Source organism: Physeter macrocephalus, chromosome 20, assembly GCF_002837175.3.
Source record: "Physeter macrocephalus isolate SW-GA chromosome 20, ASM283717v5, whole genome shotgun sequence".
NCBI lineage: Eukaryota > Metazoa > Chordata > Mammalia > Artiodactyla > Physeteridae > Physeter > Physeter macrocephalus.
In genome coordinates this window covers 61,231,438-61,249,091 of record NC_041233.1, presented here as the reverse complement: position 1 = coordinate 61,249,091, position 17,654 = coordinate 61,231,438, and positions in this window count along the sequence as shown.

Below are 17,654 nucleotides of genomic sequence, written 5' to 3'. Positions count from 1 at the left end.
TTCTTGTTTTAACTAAAGGGAAGTAGGAAAGCTATCTAAAAAGAAAGACTCAAGAAGGTAACAGGCCATTCAAAGACTGATATTTAAGTATAAGGCTATAAAACACTTCCCTTCTCCTGTACCTTACCACTCTGCCAACAGGACTCTAATAATATTATAATGGATTACAGCTGAAAGAGCTACAAAACATAGACTCTCTCTTAGAAGGAATAATTAGAGATGTCCAACTTCACATGGAACATTTATCTAGATGAACTGTATTCCAGGCCATAAAACACATCTTAACAAATTTAAAAGAAAAGGAATAATATGAAATACATTTTCAGACCATGATGGAAATAAACTAGAAATCATAACAGAAAGATAGCTGGAAAACACTCAAATATTTAGAAATACAACTATACACTTCTAAATAATATATGAGTTGCAGTGTCAAGAGAAAGTTAAAAATATTTTAAAATAAATTAAAATAAAAACACAACTCATCAAAGTTTGAGGGACACAGAGAAGGCAATACTTAGAGGGAAATGCATAGCATTAAATTCATAATTTAAAAAGAAGAAATATCTAAAATCACCTAAGCTTCCATTTTAGGAAGCTAGAGAAAGAAGAGAAGTTTAGGCTTACAGAAAGCAGAAGAAAAAACTAATAAAAATTGGAGCAGAAATCAATGACACTGAAAACAGTAAAACAGTTGAGAAAATCAACTGAACCAAAAGCTAGTTCTCTTATTGATGTTAATAAAATTAGTAAACCTCCAGCTAGACTGAACAAAACTAAAAGTAAAAAGACACAAATTATCAGCTTCAGAAAGGAAATAAGAGTCATCACTACTAATTCTATGGATATTAAAAAGATAATAAAGAAATACTGCAAACAACACTATACCAATTTTTTTTATTACTTAGACAATATGAAGCAATTCTTTGAAAGACACAAACTACCAAAATTCACAAAAGGAGAAATAGAGAGCCTGAGTAACTCTTTTTGTACTAAAGAAATCAAATCAATAATGAATAATCTTCCAAAAAAGAAAACACAAGTCAAATATTTAAGGGATGTTTGGTTAATTCTACAAATATTTAAGGATGATCCATACTCTCTGCCTGAAAATAGAAGGCAGAGGTTCATTCTATGAGGTTAACCTTACTCTAAGACCAAAACCAGACAAAAACATTGTAAAAAGGGAAACAACAGATCAACATCTTTGATGAACATAGATAAAGATATTCTTAACAACATATTAGCAAAGTGAATTCAACAGTGAAAGCAAAATAATCATATACCACAACCAAGTGAAATTTATTCCAGGTACACAAGGATTGTTCAATATTAGAAAATTAATCAATGCAATTCTCCACATCAAAAGACTAAAGAACACAAATTACATGATCATATCAATTGATATAGAAAAAGCACTGGAAAAAATCCAAAAAATACTCATTCATAATTACATTATCAGGGCTTCCCTGGTGGCACAGTGGTTAAGAGTCCGCCTGCCAATGGAGAAGACATGGGTTCTAGCCCTGGTCCGGGAAGATCCCACACGCCATGGAGCAACTAAGCCCATGTGCCGCAACTACTGAGCCTGCAAGCCACAACTACTGAGCCCACGTGCCACAATTACTGAAGCCTGTGTGCCTATAGCCCGTGCTCCACAACAAGAGAAGCCACCGCAATGAGAAACCCGGCACTGCAACGAAGAGTAGCCCCCACCCACTGCAACTAGAGAAAGTGTGCTCACAGCAATGAAGACCCAGTGCAGCCAAAAAAAAAAAAAAAATTACATTATCAGCAAACTAGCGAGAGGGACTCCTACTTAAATAAGAACATCTACATAAAACGTACATTATACTTAATGGTAAGACTCTGGGCACCATCTTTCTAAGAGTGGGATCAAGGAGAGTGTATCATTTCTCATCCCTTCTATTCAATATCATACGAGAAATCCTAGATAGTGAAATAAGACAAGGAAATAAAATAAAAGATAACCATATTGGAAAGCAAGAAATAAAAATGTTTCTCTTGTCAGATGGAAAAAAAACCCAAAGAATTGACAAAAATCTCCAGCAACTAATAAGTACAACAAGATCACAGAATATATGGCTAATATACAAAAGTAAACGGCTTTACAAAAATACTAGTAATGTAAAATTGGAATTTTAAATTTAAAAAGCAATACCATGCATGACAGCACCAAAACCCATGAAATATTTAGGTATATTAAATGTGTATAATATAGGTTGTACCTATATATAAATTTGTAATCTAACAAAGCTCATATGCAGAAAACTACAAAACTCTAATGAACAAAATTAAAGATCTAAATAAATCAAGAGCTAGTCTATGTTAATGGAATATACCGTAAGACTCAATATTTTAAGATTTCACTTTTTCCTAACTTGATCTATGGATTAAACACAATCCTAATCAAAATCCCAGCAGGCTATTTCATAGATATTGATAAACTGATTTTAAAGTTCATGTGGCGAGGCAAAAGATCTAGAACAGCCAACACAATACTGAAGAATAATAAAGCTGGAGGACTCACATATATGATTTCAATATTTATTACAATATGGAAATCAAGACAGTGTGGTGTTGGCAAAGAATATATACATATATCAGTGTAACAATGTAAAAAGTCCAGAAATAGACCAATACAAATATAGTCAACAGTTCTTTTGAGAAAGAAGTCAATTCAATGGACAAAATAGTTTTTTCAGCAAATGGTGCTTGGAACTATATATATATAAGCCTAGACCTTATGCAAAAGTTAACTTAAAATGCAACATAAACTTAAATATAAAATGGGAGAAAATCACCATCACCTGGGCTAGGTGACGAGATTTTAAATATAATATCGAGAGCCCAATCCATGAAAAAATGTTTGATGAACTAGACTTTAGTAAATTAAAAAAACTTCTGCTCTGCAAAAGACTCAGTTAAGAGAATGAAAAGGCAAGCCACAGACTGGTAGAAATATTTGCAAAATATGTATCTAAGGATTTATATCAAAAATATACAAAAAAATATTTAAAACTGAACAATAAAATACATAAGCCACTTGAAAAATGAGCATAAGATCTGAACAGATACCTCACCAAAGATTTACATATGCCAAATAATCATACGAGAAAATGCTCAACATCACTTGTCAGCAGGGAACTGCAAATTAAGATAACAATAAGATACTACTAAACATATATTTAGAATGTCTAAAACACAAAACATTAACAGCCAAATGCTGGTGAGATGTACAACAACAGGAACTCTTACTCCTTTCTGGTAAAAATGCAGATGATATAGCCACTTAGGAAGACAGTTTGTCAGTATCTTACAAAATTAAACATTGTCTTAACGTATGATCCACAGTCATGTGTCTAGGTTTACCTAGACTTGAAAACTTATGTCCAAATAAAAACCTTTTCGTGAATGTTTATTGAAGCTTTATTCATAATGGCCCAAAACAGGAAGCAACCAAGAGATCCTTAAGAGGTAAATGGATACAAAAAATTTGGCATACACTTATAAAAGAATATTGTTCAGTAATTTTTTTTTAAATGAGCTGTCAGCCATGAAGAGACACGGAAGAGTCTTAAATGCATATCGCTAAGTTAAGGAATTTAGTTGGCAAAGGCTACACATTGTGTGATTCCAATTATATGACATTCTGAAAAAGGCAAAACTAGAAACGGGGTGTGGGGGGGTTGAATAATTTAAGCACAAGAGAATTTGTAAGGTAATGGAACTAAATGTATGAAACTATAATTCTGGATCCATGGCATTATTCCTTTTGCAAACCCCATTTAAATGTACAACACAAAGAGTAAACCTTAATGTATATATATTTTTAAATGGCCATATGGGAATCCCAGGATTAAAGACAGAATATGATAAAAGAATCAATTATGTACAACAAATATATTGAACCACTTCACTGAAGTCGTTAAAGGTATAAGAAACTGACCTAAATAACTTTAGAAAGGATTGGATTCCAAAAGGCTAAAGGTAAAAGGAACTGCATATAATAACTGTATACTAGATGATAAAGTTCTTTCCCCACAGAAATACAGGTTAACATTTCTAAAATCACTATACATGGATACTGGAATTGAACACTTAAGTAAATAACTGGTGGATGTTACGAGCCAGGATTCTCACTTTTGAAGTTGGAGGTTACAGTTAAACAAGACGAGGAGGCTAAACTATCATGGTGGTAATGCCTTAGAGTTGGAGACATCATTATGAACTCATGCTTGGCTTAAGATAAATATAGATTGTGATATGTGTGTGTGCTTGCACAGATGCACACACATGTTGGTATCCACGCATATATCTCCTGGCTCTGTCAGCTGAGAGCACCTAAAAGCAATTTCATCCTAGTTGGCAGAAGCACACCTAGTACCCAGATCTTGTTTTCTAATACCATTCTTTGGATGATTGTAGGACTTGGGGCAGAAATATATAAGATAAGCCTGGAGCTTCATGTAGTGCCAGAAGGTAAGGAAGTGTTCAAACACACACACAGACAATGATGGGTGTATGCCAAAGGGATACAGGAGCCAACTGAAGGAGCTCCCAATTGCCAAACATTTTAAGGAATAATAACCTAAAGTATAAAATGAATATCCATAAATTCATATGTATGTATATAGGATTAAATAAATAAATGTGGGAGAATAGACAAATCTTTCATGCAGGAGAATTCCAAATAATTTATATAGATACTCACTCTTCAAGAGGTGGAGCATAACTCTCCAGCCCTCAAGCGTGGGCTGAGAATTGCAGCTTTATTACAAAGAGTACAGTATGGAAAGGAAGAAAATAAAGAGTAAACCTACAGAGGAGGAACATGACAAACACTGCACCTAGCTAGGTGATCAAAGTTAATATCAACAATGATGAATCATGCTCACAGTGTGAACCCTTGATATGATATGATGAAATAGCACTTTATCATTGTAGTTGTCTTCTAAAAAACATAATACCTCATTTTAACCATAAGAAAAACATCAGGCAAACCCCAAATGAAGGCCATTCAGCAAAATGTCTCAAGGTCACAAACTCAAAACTCTCAAGGTCATAAACAACAAGGAAAGTCTAAGAAACTGACAGAGTTGAGAGAATTCTAAGGAGTTCTGATGACTCAATGACATGTGGTATTCTGGATGGGATCCTAGAACAGAAAAGAACTCTAGTGAGAAACTCAGGTAATCTGAATAAAGTATGGACATTAGTTAATGTATCAATATTCATTCATTAATTGGGATGAAAGTACCATACTAATATATGATGTAAATAATAGGGAATACTGGCTGTAGAAGATAGAAGAACTTTCTGTACTATGTTCATAATAATTTTTTAAAATCTAAAACTGGCATAAAATAAAAATTTTGTTTAAAAAAAAAAGGTACAACAAAGTAAGTGCTTGACACAGTGAATGAAAAAATACCCAGAGTAAAGCATATCATCACAGAGTTTATAATACTGGGGAACATCACTGGACTTTTCAAAAACAATACTGAACGTTTGATGAAAATGGAACAATATCTTTCGACTTCCATTATGATCTTCTCTATTGAGATACTGTAAAAAAAAAAAATAGTAGGCTGAATTCAGGAGAATATCCTGATTCATGTAGATCTCATAAATTACAAGAGAACTGATAATCTAATCCATCTTTATTTGACACTTGAACAAGCATTTCCAAAAGCATGATTTGCAAAGCACATCATGTCAGTAAATATTTTGCAAAGAAAGATTCCATGGTCACATTAATTTGGAAAGTAGTGAGTGAAACCAAGGTAAGCTTTTACTATGCCTCCCTGCTTTGTGAGGGTCCAAAGGGAACACCAGTCCCAGATATATATGTTGAGGAAGCCAGGTTTTTACAGAGCATCTCCAGGTCATATCCCAGCACTTTAGGAAATACTGCCCTAACATTCAAAGTAGTGGACACCAGTTAGCAGAAATCTATATTATATATAGATTTTAACATTATTTCTAGAGTAACTGAAATTCTCAATAATTCAAGAAAGGCCAGTATTTCTAAGTATTATTTAGGCATTAAATAGGAGCAAAACATTCCAATATTAGAAGTGAGGATTAAGTTCATAAAGAGAAGGGAAGTATAGCGGAAAGACTGGAGGGAGGGAAAAGGGAACCATTAATGGGGACACATCAGAACAAACTCTTTTCCCTGACCCTTCTATCTACCTCATGAAGGTGTTTTACTCTTTTCTAGAGCACATATTATGTGCCATGAACTGCAGTTGAATAGATGAAATATGATATGAGTTCCAGTGGACTTTTGCTGAGGATTTTTATTTCCTTTCATATCTTAGTAATCTTTGTAAAGCAGTCATTATTTTGCTGTCAAAATGTTGCCACTGAATTTTGATCAGCCATTTCTGCACAACAAGGAAACAGAGATGAAGCAAAACCTTGATTAGGTTTAGGGCCGCCTTGGTCTCTGTTTTCACTTTGGTCTCAAATGTAAAATGACATGCTGTGTATTTTACTCCTGGTTAGTCAGATTGATACAGTTGAAAATTCTGGACCTAATCTGAGTTTCATTTACATTTTCTTTTTGGCTTTAAATGTCTGGAAGGGAAATAGAATTGATGTAATTATTATATGCTTTGCCTTTTGTGAGAAGTTTTCATCCACATCATTCATTTAATCTGCACCAAAAACCCAGAAGGCCATCGTAAAGGAACTTTAATTTGGTCACTCAGGAATGGTCTTTATTTGCTTATTGCCCTTTTCTATTTCCTGCAGGTAAAAGACTGGATAGCCTCTGTACATAAATTTGCTTTGCGATTTCATCCTTTTGGTTTGAGTGTGTTCTGAAAATCAGGGCAAAGTGTCTGTAGACTGCCAATCCAAAATCCTGACCTTAAGCTCTCAGTCCTAGACTGCATATAAAATGTCTCCTAATATCTGCTTAGATCTCACAGCTCTTGAGAAAAGAAAATCCTCTGCCCTCTCTTTTCATATCCAACAACCCCTATTCCTGAGAAATTCTTATTTTATACAACTCAGGGATTCTCAACCAGAGGTTTCTGTTGGAATCATCTGTGAGGTTTTTTTTTTTAATTGACAAGAGATTTTGATGCAGAGTATCCAGGATGAGGACCTTACATTTATGCTTCTAAGATATTCCATCTGTGCTTCTGGGGATCACTACCCAGTAGAGAGCACTAATTAAACCAGTCTCACTATGCACAGAACCTAGGTCCACATTTTAGAAGAATTCTACCACATGGCACAGGAAAAGTCTGGCTGACAAGCAGGATAATACGAATAACATTACCGTTTGTGGCAAAGGGAACAGAGAAACAGCAGAAGCCCGTGAAACCCTGGAAGCAGTCTTTCTGAGTTTCAAGCAATGACATGTTGTTAAACATTCAATATACCTAAAACTGAGTAGGTTTCCCAAGGTGAACTGATGCCAGCTTCTGGGAGCATTTTGCCCAAGCCCGTCTTACACTGTTACTTGAAATCTGCTGTGAAATTGGATGGAAGGCTTTGTTTCAATCTGCTCCAATATTCCCTGACATGCACATGAATCCCCGTGTAGGATAAATTAGCCGGAGAGAATAGGAGCTGAGTAGGCAGGACGTGCAGGCAGTCTTTTTGAATCATGTACCAGACCCATATTTACACTTTCTATTTGTCCCTTCTCTCATAGAAATGGACTCATGTGTGAAATGGGAGAAATGTGGGCCTATCACTAAACTGTACCTTAGAAAGGAAGACAAGAGAAGCGACTGATGGATGGGTAGCACAGAAACCTACACAGGCTCCATTACCAAACCAATGAGCATCATTTTATGCAACGAGTCTCTCTAATAATTTGTGTTGATGATGATCTGGTGGCAAATTAGAATCAATTAGTGAAAATTTCCTTTCTTATTGTGCCGATGGGGCTTCTGACTCTGTGCTCTAGATTTATCTTCTTAGAAGTTACCTTTTTGCTACCCAGAATCGGAACATGAGGTCTTCCTTTCTCGCATGATATCGCTATAGTACTTTGCCATTCAATATGTGATCCCTGGATCAGCAACATTGATATCATGAGGGAGGTTGTCATAAATGTAGAGTCTCAGACTCCACTCTAGACCTGTGGAATCAGAATCTGTACTTTACCAAGATCAGTGTGCTCATTTTTACAGCTTGTGAAACACTGTAGGCCTAAGTGAGAGTGTTAGCTAAATAGAGCAGGAGTTTCAGATTGTAACACTAAGTTGAATTACCCTGGGACCATATTTTTTCTTGTTTTGAAAATATGGTACTTCAGTGGTCAGTTTTTCCAGGAATGGTTAGCACCTAGATTGTGCTTTTCAGACGTCAGCCCTGAATTTTCCCAGCTTCAGATGCATATCTACCTGTTCTCTAGCCTTGACTCATGCTATTTCTTCAAGGTCCCTACATTATCTTCTTGCCCAGACGTGGTAAATGCCCCTTTTTGTGCTCCTCCAGCATCCCTGGAATGGTTTTAGATAAAACCATTCATAGCACTTACCTCATTGCAATGAAGTTACCTGTTTATCAATATCTCCTAGCAGACCATAAATTACTCCATGATATGATTTCTACCTATATCATCTTTGTGTAGGACACTAACAGTGACATAGTATGCTAGACACTGGATACAAAGTGTACTCTTAATAAATGCTGGTTTAATTGGACCCATAACTTCACCAACAGAAAAGGGTGGAGGAGAAATAGACTAGATGAGTGGGTGACACAGTGAGCTAGGGGGCTGCCAAAGGAAAATGCTATAATGGTCAGCCATATGAAGAACTAATATCTAGGGAAAGGAAAATGCTCGTGTGGGCCTACACTTCTCTCATCGTGTTTATTTTGTCCAAGTTGGGTTCTAATCTCTAAAAGCATTTGTACATTACTATCATGGCCTAAAATTTGGGTCCAATCCCAGGCCACTCAATCAAAAAATCTTGGAGATGGGGGGGCCAAAGCCTTGGTATTGTTTTTAAAACTCCTCAGGAAATATTTGTTATCCATGTTCTAAGAAGATTGTCTAAAGCCAGTACGTAGGCAGAAGAGAAATAAAGATGCTGAAAGTTTTGAGAATCAAGAAATTGGATTCTCAGCTGGATTATTCTGCCCATGTTCATCCTGGAAAAGAAGTGATTTAGCAAAAGCATCAGGGTTGGCTTTCAATTTCTGTGGAGGTGCCATGTGGAAAAGGATAGTTTTAATGATTCCAGAAGGTACAATAAAGATCAATAAAAAGAAATTGGAGAGGTCAGTTTCAATTCAATATATATCAGGTATAACATTTTTCAAGACATAAACTCAGATGCAAAAGAAAAAAAAGTAACTATCATTACCTTCTTATTTTTCTGAAATTCAACTTAACCTCTCTATTGAACCCTCGTTTTAGCTGATTTCATAATCTGTAATCTTAGTCATTTCTGGGTAAACCCAGGTGCTTCAGTATTTTCTCCATTCTTTCGGGTTTAAAGTTCAGTGAAGTCAGAATTCTTCCCATCTCCCTTCTCTGCCTTAGGTTCAAGCTAGATTTTGCATGGTTTATGTAAAATCCCTTCAGGAAATACATCCCTTCCGTGTCCTTTCCACTGTTTGAAGCAGGTATCTACTGAGATTTAACTTGTCTTCCCTGGGCTTTGGTCAATGAATGGGTGTGTCCAACAAAGTGTCCACATCTTTACCTGGTACTCAGTGTTATGATCCAGACAGCTTCTCAGCTATGGTATACCCACTTTTGATATATCAACTTTCTCTCAGCTAAGCTTTGAACCCTTCTTAGAGGCACAGGAAAATCTGGCTGTCTCTGGAATGATTACATTGCTGTGGGAGTTTCAGTGTTGACTTTTCTGCCTCTGGCATCACATTCAATTAATTCTACTGATTCCTTCCAGAGTTTCAGATAGATGGAAACTTATAGAACCTTTATTTCTCAAATGCATTTGAGGGTTCATCTTTCCCAAAACACATCCACGTGTAAAAATCATTAGGTAATAACTTCAAAAGTATCATTCAGTCTTGTAAAGGAAAACTTTTTGTCAAGTGTTATCTATCCAAAGTTAAAATGTACCAGATCGACCACTTTTAAGGAAATGATCAAGGTTATGGTATAAGGTTGGCCTGCATCACTGGTTACTAAATGTAATCATGCAGTAGAACCTCCTAAAGCTCAAATTGCAAGAACTGCTCCATTTTTGCTTATTGTGAAATTCGAGGTAGGAAACATTTATCTTTCTGTATAGCCTCACTCACTAAAATTACTCTTATAGCTTTGTGCAGACAGCCTTCACCCCGAGAATATTCTCTCCCTGGTGAATAGTCTGTGGCAGACTCTGTTCTAAGGAAAAAACAAAGAGGACAAAGTGATCATTATAGAGTCTCCATGACTGGCTCCGGGCATCACCCTTCTGGGTTTCCAGGGTTTATACTGCTCTCCTTGGCCACGTAGACAGAGGTTCATGAGCAATATCATAGTTACAGCCCATAAAGAAGGAGCAATTGCACAATCAGTGGGGTTTCACTGAAGTACTCTTGCTGAGCTCTGCTTCTGGAGAATAACCATCCAGAAAACAGCTTTGCTTCCTTTTAGTTGGAAGGTAACTCTCCTCAAGGGAGAAAAAGAAAAGGATGTGCCAAGGTCAAAGTTGCTTCACTTCTCTCAGCGAGACTGGATGTTCATATAAGGTTGTACTTGAGGTGCCTGCCCATGGTTGACATACTTAGATCAACCTGGTGTGTATGTGCCCCTTGTTTATATACATTCCCTGCCTCCCTCAAACCAGAGAAGGATTCTTTCATTCAGTTGTTTTTATAGCTGTTCAGGTTACTTTAGAAAGATTAAAATAGATGTATTTTTATAGCTTAAGTGGAGCAGTAAGCTAGATCATTCATACGTAATCAGCTTTCTTTTTTCTTTTACTTCTAAACCACAGACATTATTAAATACTTCACTCAAGCCGGGCTTGGTGCACTGTCCTGTATGTCTTACCCAGGCCCATCCTACACCTTTGTACTTGCTTTTGCCACCAATTTACCATGTTATATTGTTTTAGGGTAGGAGACTCTGGAGTCTATTTTTAAGCCTGGGGAAGGGAATAAGTTGCAGGGGAAAGATTAAAGATGTGAAATGGGTAGAAGATGATGTGGAGGAGGATGGCTAAAGACATGCTCTAGGGTATCTTAGATAGCAGTACATCACATTCCTAAAGATGCTGCTGGTCTGGGCAGAGAGCACAACATACAAACTTGAGCAAATTAGTGGATTGGCCAAAAAGTTCATTTGGGTTTTTCATACCATCTTATGGAAAAACCTGAACAAACATTTTGGCCAACCCAATAAAATGTTGATCACATGTGGCTCTCTTCCCACAGTCTGGTTTTAATTCCTGAATTACAGAAACCTAGAGTTCTCCATGATAGTTTCACTTCCCTGTAACCATTCCCTCCAGTGGGGACACTGGTGTTCTTTCATACCCTTTGAGCTGTACTGAGCCCCACTCAGCCCAGATCGATGGCAGAACATGGTTCATGCTTATAGGGATGTACATCTTTGTAAGTAGGAAGTTGGGGATAGTACAGAGTCTGTTCAGAAAATAAAAACCACCCTTCTTTAACTTCTGACATCCCTGTGGAGGTAAGTAAGATAGAGAAAAGTTCTGCCATTATTTCTGCTAAATTACCACCTTTCCAGTAAAAATGATCTGAAACAAAAGAAGAAGCATGGATAAGAAGAAGCAGATAATAGAGAAATCAATATGAATCATCTTCCACTTAGAAGCACCTAACTTCACTTTAGCCACTACAGGCCCAGAGCAAGAATTAACTCACTGTTCCTGACAAATAAGGAACTTTTAAAAAATAAATAACAGAAAAGGGAAAAGGAAATAAAAGCAGATGAATGTTTAAACTTTATAAACAATAAAGAAGAAACTAAACATAAGTTTCTAAATAGTTTTATGTTTCCTTATTTTCTTTGACCTTCTCATGTCCAAGCCATGACACAATGCTGGATTATGGAAGCCATTCTTTATATGTCCAGAGAATAAAATGATTTGTAATGGGACAAAAATTTTTAGTAACTTGGACCAGGTCACACAAGTAAGTGATTAGGTGGGTATGTCAAGATTCAACTCACATCTCAGCTGTAATCCCTCCTGTGTAAAATAGGGTAGAGGTACTCTCTTCACAGGATCATTGTAAGAATTAAATGTTATTATATAAGGAAATTGTGTACAATAGAACTTACTATATAATAAGTCTTCAAAAGCTAATACCATTATCATTGTTATTATTGTTATTAACTGGCAGTTCAAGAGACGTGTTACCTCACCAAACAGTTATCAACTCTCTTCTTTTTGGCAAGAACTCAGAAACAAAGGTGAGGTGCCTATCAAGAACAAAGATAGTAAGAATAACAACACTAATAATAACAATAACAACAACAACAGTGATATCAGACAGGGTAAACTAGTTTAGGCTGCAGTAACAAAGCTCAAATCTCAGTGGGTTAAAATGACAAAGGTCTATGTCTTGAGCGTCAACTGGAAGCACTGCTCCACATCCTTCTCTTGCCTAATTCTAGGTTAATGGAAAATCTCCATCTTTCAATGATGCGCTGGTCAATGTGGCAGAGGAAGGAAGAGAACAGAATTCGGCACACCCTGACCCTTAAAGCTTCCACCTAGAAATGAAAGGACACTTCTGTTTACATTTCACTTATCAAAACAAGTCATCTGGGTGGGATATTGTAATGACATGTGTGCCCGGATTGAAAGAGAACCAGGGTATTTGTGACAGCCCTAAAGCAAGTCATCATACTGACCACATAGCAGGGCCATCATAAAGGCCCACATGGAACTGTGACATGTGATTTTATACATTACGTTGTCATTGTGACAATTCTTAATGAGGCCTGTTTCCATACTCAGTCTAGAGATGAGGGCACTGAAGTGCAGGGCAGTTAGAAGACTAACCCAAGTACACAGAGCTAGTAGGTCACAGAGACAAGATTAGAATTCAGATCTCGTGCTACACAGCCTTCCTCATCTTCTTGTGGACTTGTAGACATTTTATCCTGATGCCTTCCTTCTTTGGGTGGTACCATGAAGGAGCAAAGACATTGTGAACATAGTGCCATAGTTTTTGAGCCAAAACATAACAAAAATTTTCTGCAGTAACATAGACATTTGCCCTGAATTATGACTTTTCATCACCCTCATCAACATCATAACCATCATTCTTATATTAAGAAAAGTGTCAGGTTCTGTATCAGGACAGAATGCCCAATTTGGAAATAATAGACATTCAACTAATGGGAGCTGCCAGGGTAAGCTAGAAAAGGTACTAACATTGTAATGACTTTGCTCAGTCTTCCCAGCAACCCTGTGAGGAGGGGTTATTATCTCCACTTTCAGATAAGAAAACTGAGGCTACGAGAGGTTATGTACTTTTCCCAGTGGACGACAGCGAGGATACAGAAGTAGGCTCAGTGCTGGCTCTGCCACTTCTTGATCCTATAGCCTATGCTTTTTACCACCACAAGTTACTGCTTCCTTGGAGACCGAATACAGTGGAACTGTGGTTTTGAGACTTTTACCTTGGACGCTCAACCTTAGTCTCTCTGTGTACATTTCTTGTCTCCATTACATGCTATCCTATATCCTTGCCTCTTTGGGCTGCCAAAGTAGGCCTTATGAAAGTTCTCCAGTTTTAGATACTCACAACTCACCAAGCATTTAAAAGTAGCGTCATCACCTGTTTTAGGAGTGCATAGAGCACTTCAACAATACACGTGTCTGACATCAGTGCCTGCCATACAATAAGGGTTCAATGTATCTTTAACAGATGACACTGTAGGAAGCATACAAGAACACTAAGCATGTTTGATTCTTTAAAAAAAAATATGCTGACAACATACTAGGAGCCTGTGTGCTGATAATATACAAACAAATAAATTTAGGTCCTAACCCAGGAAGAGTTCTCAATCTAGGGAAGGAAATTAGAAGATAATTCTATGCCTATGGTATCACACCATACATTTTATCTCCAAAAATCTCTAGAAATGACTAGAACCATAATTTATGTAAGAAAAGTATCTGGCTTGACTGTGTTTTGGCATATGTGAACCTGTTATTCTCATAGCAGCTTTGATGGAAATGCATGGAAAAATTAGTTTCTATCTATGCCTCTGACCCGCCTTGAGGGCCTTCTCTTTATCTACATGTTTTAAGAAGCAAAACTAGATAGAATTGGGAGTTGTCTCTACATGGGCTGACTTTCAGTATTAAAGGGTGCTTCTCATTTGATAATTGCTTCCAATAAAATAGAAATTGAAGTATTCTCCTATAGCGTTTGGGAATGGTGATTTTGTTCTAGTGCTTTTATTGATTTGACTGTGTCTTTTTCAAGAATGCTATTGCCTTTAAATGCTTTAAGTAAAATAAGTTAAAACAACAGTGATGATTAGCTGTTTGATGGCATTGGGAAAAAAAGCACAGGCAGGTCAGGGCATTAATAATGAATGGGCATTTTCAGAGTGTTCAAAGAGCAGGGATGTTCTACAGAGTAACATCAGGTTTTCTCTATTATCTATTTGGGATTCATATGTGAAGTTGACAGAGACTGATTACATATCCATTATGCCCTTACCTGTATTAATCTGCTTCACTTTAGAGTAGCCTAAAAACCACTTATACACAGCACCTGGCAGAGAACAGCCCTCTTAGAGAGCGCTCAATATATTTAAACATTTGATGCTAGCTGTCTCGTAAAGTGAGTCGAAACACAGCCTAAAGTTTGGGGTGGATGAGGAGTATAGAGCAGTGGTTAAGATGACTGTTTCTAGCAACGCAATTCCTGTTTTTAAGTATGACTGCTATTTACTAACTCTGACCTGTTTCCCTATCTGTGCAATGAAAATACACATATAGTTGACTCTCATATTTTCATACAAATACCACTCGTGTCCACTTAGACATGGATTTTTTCAATAAACACATATCTACTGTAAATGTATTTTCTCTTCCTTACGATTTTCCTAATAACATTTTATTTTCTCCAGCTTACTTGTAGGAATACAGTATATACCTATAGCATACAAAATATATGCTAGTTGACTATTTATGTTACTGTTAAAGCTTCTGGTCAACAGTAGACTGTTGACCAGCTTTGGGGGAGTCAAAAGTTCTATGTGGATTTTCAACTGCATGGGGCATCAGCCCCCCCTAACCCACACATTGTTCAAGAGTCAATTGTAATACCAACCTTGTGGAGTTGTAATGAGACTTAAATAACATAGTACAGGCAAAATGCTTATAAGAAACAGTGCCTGCATATATGGAATCTAAAAAATCGGTACTGATGAACCTAGTGGCAGGGCAGGAATAAAAACACAGACGTAGAGAACGGACTTGAGGACACGGGGGTCGGGGAAGGGAAGCTGGGACGAAGTGAGAGAGTGGCATGGACATATATATACTACCAAAGGTAAAATTGATAGCTAGTGGGAAGCAGCTGCATAGCACAGGGAGATCAGCTCGGTGCTTTGTGACCACCTAGAGGGGTAGGATAGGGAGTGTGGGAGGGAGACGCAAGAGGGAGGGGACGTGGGGATGTATGTATATGTATAGCTGATTCACTTTGTTATAAAGCAGAAAATAACAATATTTTTCTTGGTGTCTAAGTGACAGCTTGTTTTTTCTGATTTTTTAACAGGCAGTCATGAGAGGACAGATTCTTTCTAATAACACAACATTATAAAGCAATTATACTCCAATAAAGATAAAAAAAAAAAAAGAAACAGCGCTTGGAAAAGAGAAAGTACCTGATCGATGTTATTTATTACTATAGTTCAGAGACCTCATGGATATTTTGTTGTTTTTTCTGATTTTTTAACAGGCAGTCATGAGAGGACAGATTCTTTCTACATAGGATATTTGAAAAACAGAAAAATCACAAGGACTACTAACAAGAGGTGATACTAGGGCTCAGACAGATCACAAGACCAAGTCTAATGCCCAACCCCCTCCCCTTCTGTTGTGTGTCTCTAATAAGGATATAAAGCCCTCTCCGCTTCTCCTGTGAGCACATTGGTTTTCTGCAACTATATGTGGATGAGACTAGGTAGCAAGGGAACTGTGAGGAAACTGAAGATGAAAACAAAGGAATCTTACTTGCATTGCTTGACTTTCTGCTGCCATTGGCCTCAAACTGCAACATAAGGGATACATTCGGTGTATCTCCAATTGAAGCGTGTGGGGTATGTAACTGGTGTAACGGTCACTTCTTGGGTTTGTAATAGTTTCTATGAGCTTGAGTCTTGACTTCACCACTTGTTAATTTTGTCAATTTGGATAATTTGTTGGTCTCTGTAAACATCAGTGGTAGAATCTGCTGGTCTGAAACAGGGACGTTGATGATACCAGTTTATTGGGTTGGTGTAAGGATTAAATGGGGTGATGCATGCAGCGTGCTCAGCGGAGTATGTGCTTATGCATAAATGCTCAATAAACTTTGGCTATTAACTTTCAGTCTGTGAATAGCAAACTAAATAGCATTTGTTTTTTATCTATTTTGTAATGAATTTTTAGTGGCGTATGGTTGCTTTACAATGTTGTGTTAACCTCTACCACACAACAACATGAATCAACCACGCACATACACATATCCCCTCCCTTTTGGACTTCCCTCCCATTTAGGTCACCACAGTGCATTAGGTAGAGTTCCCTGTGCTATACAGTATGTTCCCATCAGTTGTCTATTTTATACATAGTATCAATAATATATACTTGTCAATCCCAGTCTTCCAATTCCTCCCACCCCACCTCTTTCCCCCTTGGTATCCATACATTTGTTCTCTACATTTGTGTCTCTATTTCTGTTTTGCAAATAAGATCATCTATACCAACTAAATAGCATTTGTAAAGCAGCATTGACAATTAAAAATAAAACACACACATATAAATCCCTATAAGATGTTTTACTGGTAGTTAAGATTGGACAATAGAGCTATAGAAGAAAATTTAAGTATCTACTAATTTCTCTCAAAATTAAATTCTTAGAACAGTTTTTTAAACTGAGAATTCAAATTAATTTTCTTCCACTAAACTGTTTCCTGATCAATACAGTTTAGTAACTATATAAAGCTATGGCAAATTCTTTAGTCATCGTTAATTTGAACAGTGCTTCTCAAATTTGGACTATCATGCAAATTATATAGGGGCTTTTAGATATAGATTTCTGTAATCTATTTTAAGAAATTATAAAATCTGAATCAGTAAGTTCCAGAAACCTGTTTTGAAAAACTTCTATAATTGATTCCAATGATTTGTCAGATGTTGATCCCCTAAATTAGATCATGTATTTCAGGTCTGAAGTCTATGCATTTTCTTCATTTTATGTTCATTTCATCAAATATAGTTAATTATTTGTGTAAAATATCTGTTACCTATAATATTTCCTTTCTCTTTAGCTTGCATTCTAGTCTAAATCATAATTCATGGCACCAAAGTTGTCACTGCTGGAGCTTCACAGCTGTCACTCTACCTCTGGTATCTTTGTATCCAAAGGTATCACTCCTTAAGGGCTCAGCAATCTCAACACCATTTCCTTTGCAATTAGCTAAACAGTATCTTGTA